Below are 4,617 nucleotides of genomic sequence, written 5' to 3'. Positions count from 1 at the left end.
AGGGGCCTGACGGACATATTTCGAGATATTTCTTCTTCTTGTTGTTCTTCTTCTGCACAGCTAAGCTGGAAGTGGCATTTACAGCTCGCAATAGTGCAGAGTTATCTCAAAGAAAGGGGCCACGGTGTTTCTGTATCTCTATTATGTTGGTGCGGCTTCGGAACTTTTAAATATCTTGATATATCTCGAGAACTACGCCTCTGATCGAAAAATATCATAGAACATAAAAAGTAGCAAACTTAATTCTCTACAAAAAAGGTCTCTTAACATTTTGCCATAGCTCGCTTCGTTTCCGAGATATTTGCAGATATATCTCAAGGGAAGGGGCCTGACGGACATATTTCGAGATATTTCTTCTTCTTGTTGTTCTTCTTCTGCACAGCTAAGCTGGAAGTGGCATTTACAGCTCGCAATAGTGCAGAGTTATCTCAAAGAAAGGGGCCACGGTGTTTCTGTATCCCTATTATGTTGGTGCGGCTTCGGAACTTTTAAATATCTCGATATATCTCGAAAACTACGCTTCTGATCAAAAAATATCATAGAACATAGATTGTAGGAAACATAATTCTCTATAAAAAACGTCTCTTAACATTTTGCCATAGCTCCCTTCGTTTCCGAGATATTTGCAGATTCAGCTCAAAGGAACTGGCCTGACGGACATATTTCGAGATATTTCTTCTTCTTGTTGTTCTTCTTCTGCACAGCTAAGCTGGAAGTGGCATTTACAGCTCGCAATAGTGCAGAGCTATCTCAAAGAAAGGGGCCACGGTGTTTCTGTATCTCTATTATGTTGGTGCGGCTTCGGAACTTTTAAATATCTTGATATATCTCGAGAACTACGCATCTGATCAAAAAATATCATAGAACATAAAAAGTAGGAAACCTAATTCTCTACAAAAAAGGTCTCTTAACATTTTGCCATAGCTCGCTTCGTTTCCGAGATATTTGCAGATTTATCTCAAGGGAAGGGGCCTGACGGACATATTTCGAGATATTTCTTCTTCTTGTTGTTCTTCTTCTGCACAGCTAAGCTGGAAGTGGCTTTTACAGCTCGCAATAGTGCAGAGTTATCTCAAAGAAAGGGGCCACGGTGTTTCTGTATCTCTATTATGTTGGTGCGGCTTCGGAACTTTTAAATATCTTGATATATCTCGAGAACTACGCATCTGATCAAAAAATATCATAGAATATGAAAAGTAGGAAACTTAATTCTCTACAAAAAAGGTCTCTTAACGTTTTGCCATAGGTCGCTTCGTTTCCGAGATATTTGCAGATTTATCTCAAGGGAAGGGGCCTGACGGACATATTTCGAGATATTTCTTCTTCTTGTTGTTCTTCTTCTGCACAGCTAAGCTGGAAGTGGCATTTGCAGCTCGCACTAGTGCAGAGTTATCTCAAAGAAAGGGGCCACGGTGTTTCTGTATCTCTATTATGTTGGTGCGGCTTCGGAACTTTTAAATATCTCGATATATCTCGAAAACTACGCTTCTGATCAAAAAATATCGTAGAACATAAATTGTAGGAAACATAATTCTCTACAAAAAAGGTCTCTTAACATTTTGCGATAGCTCGCTTCGTTTCCGAGATATTTGCAGATTCATCTCAAGGGAAGGGGTCTGACGGACATATTTCGAGATATTTCTTCTTCTTGTTGTTCTTCTTCTGCACAGCTAAGCTGGAAGTGGCATTTGCAGCTCGCAATAGTGCAGAGTTATCTCAAAGAGAGGGGCCACGGTGTTTCTGTATCTCTATTATGTTGGTGCGGCTTCGGAACTTTTAAGTATCTTGATCTATCTCGAGAACTACGCATCTGACCAAAAAATATCATAGAAGATAAAAAGTAGGAAACTTAATTCTCTACAAAAAAGGTCTCTTAACATTTCGCCATAGCTCGCTTCGTTTCCGAGATATTTGCAGATTTATCTCAAGGGAAGGGGCCTGTCGGACATATTTCGAGATATTTCTTCTTCTTGTTGTTCTTCTTCTGCACAGCTAAGCTGGAAGTGGCTTTTACAGCTCGCAATAGTGCAGAGTTATCTCAAAGAAAGGGGCCACGGTGTTTCTGTATCTCTATTATGTTGGTGCGGCTTCGGAACTTTTAAATATCTTGATATATCTCGAGAACTACGCATCTGATCAAAAAATATCATAGAATATGAAAAGTAGGAAACTTAATTCTCTACAAAAAAGGTCTCTTAACGTTTTGCCATAGGTCGCTTCGTTTCCGAGATATTTGCAGATTTATCTCAAGGGAAGGGGCCTGACGGACATATTTCGAGATATTTCTTCTTCTTGTTGTTCTTCTTCTGCACAGCTAAGCTGGAAGTGGCATTTGCAGCTCGCACTAGTGCAGAGTTATCTCAAAGAAAGGGGCCACGGTGTTTCTGTATCTCTATTATGTTGGTGCGGCTTCGGAACTTTTAAATATCTCGATATATCTCGAAAACTACGCTTCTGATCAAAAAATATCGTAGAACATAAATTGTAGGAAACATAATTCTCTACAAAAAAGGTCTCTTAACATTTTGCGATAGCTCGCTTCGTTTCCGAGATATTTGCAGATTCATCTCAAGGGAAGGGGTCTGACGGACATATTTCGAGATATTTCTTCTTCTTGTTGTTCTTCTTCTGCACAGCTAAGCTGGAAGTGGCATTTGCAGCTCGCAATAGTGCAGAGTTATCTCAAAGAGAGGGGCCACGGTGTTTCTGTATCTCTATTATGTTGGTGCGGCTTCGGAACTTTTAAGTATCTTGATCTATCTCGAGAACTACGCATCTGACCAAAAAATATCATAGAAGATAAAAAGTAGGAAACTTAATTCTCTACAAAAAAGGTCTCTTAACATTTCGCCATAGCTCGCTTCGTTTCCGAGATATTTGCAGATTTATCTCAAGGGAAGGGGCCTGTCGGACATATTTCGAGATATTTCTTCTTCTTGTTGTTCTTCTTCTGCACAGCTAAGCTGGAAGTGGCATTTGCGGCTCGCACTAGTGCAGAGTTATCTCAAAGAAAGGGGACACGGTGTTTCTGTATCCCTATTATGTTGGTGCGGCTTCGGAACTTTTAAATATCTCGATATATCTCGAAAACTACGCTTCTGATCAAAAAATATCATAGAACATAAATTGTAGGAAACATAATTCTCTACAAAAAACGTCTCTTAACATTTTGCCATAGCTCGCTTCGTTTCCGAGATATTTGCAGATTCAGCTCAAAGGAACTGGCCTGACGGACATATTTCGAGATATTTCTTCTTCTTGTTGTTCTTCTTCTGCACAGCTAAGCTGGAAGTGGCATTTACAGCTCGCAATAGTGCAGAGCTATCTCAAAGAAAGGGGCCACGGTGTTTCTGTATCTCTATTATGTTGGTGCGGCTTCGGAACTTTTAAATATCTTGATATATCTCGAGAACTACGCATCTGATCAAAAAATATCATAGAACATAAAAAGTAGGAAACCTAATTCTCTACAAAAAAGGTCTCTTAACATTTTGCCATAGCTCGCTTCGTTTCCGAGATATTTGCAGATTTATCTCAAGGGAAGGGGCCTGACGGACATATTTCGAGATATTTCTTCTTCTTGTTGTTCTTCTTCTGCACAGCTAAGCTGGAAGTGGCATTTGCGGGTCGCACTAGTGCAGAGTTATCTCAAAGAAAGGGGCCACGGTGTTTCTGTATCCCTATTATGTTGGTGCGGCTTCGGAACTTTTAAATATCTCGATATATATCGAAAACTACGCTTCTGATCAAAAAATATCATACAACATAAATTGTAGGAACCATAATTCTCTACAAAAAAGGTCTCTTAACATTTTGCCATAGCTCGCTTCGTTTCCGAGATATTTGCAGATTCAGCTCAAAGGAACTGGCCTGACGGACATATTTCGAGATATTTCTTCTTCTTGTTGTTCTTCCTCTGCACAGCTAAGCTGGAAGTGGCATTTGCAGCTCGCAATAGTGCAGAGTTATCTCAAAGAAAGGGGCCACGGTGTTTCTGTATCTCTATTATGTTGGTGCGGCTTCGGAACTTTTAAATATCTTGATATATCTCGAGAACTACGCATCTGATCAAAAAATATCATAGAACATAAAAAGTAGCAAACTTAATTCTCTACAAAAAAGGTCTCTTAACATTTTGCCATAGCTCGCTTCGTTTCCGAGATATTTGCAGATTCAGCTCAAAGGAACTGGCCTGACGGACATATTTCGAGATATTCCTTCTTCTTGTTGTTCTTCCTCTGCACAGCTAAGCTGGAAGTGGCATTTGCAGCTCGCAATAGTGCAGAGTTATCTCAAAGAAAGGGGCCACGGTGTTTCTGTATCCCTATTATGTTGGTGCGGCTTCGGAACTTTTAAATATCTCGATATATCTCGAAAACTACGCTTCTGATCAAAAAATATCATAGAACATAAATTGTAGGAAACATAATTCTCTACAAAAAACGTCTCTTAACATTTTGCCATAGCTCGCTTCGTTTCCGAGATATTTGCAGATTCAGCTCAAAGGAACTGGCCTGACGGACATATTTCGAGATATTTCTTCTTCTTGTTGTTCTTCTTCTGCACAGCTAAGCTGGAAGTGGCATTTACAGCTCGCAATAGTGCAGAGCTATCTCA

This window comes from Osmia lignaria, unplaced genomic scaffold (genome assembly GCF_051020975.1).
Source record: "Osmia lignaria lignaria isolate PbOS001 unplaced genomic scaffold, iyOsmLign1 scaffold0005, whole genome shotgun sequence".
NCBI lineage: Eukaryota > Metazoa > Arthropoda > Insecta > Hymenoptera > Megachilidae > Osmia > Osmia lignaria.
The sequence above is the reverse complement of the archived record's forward strand: the minus strand, read 5'-3'. Positions refer to the sequence as shown.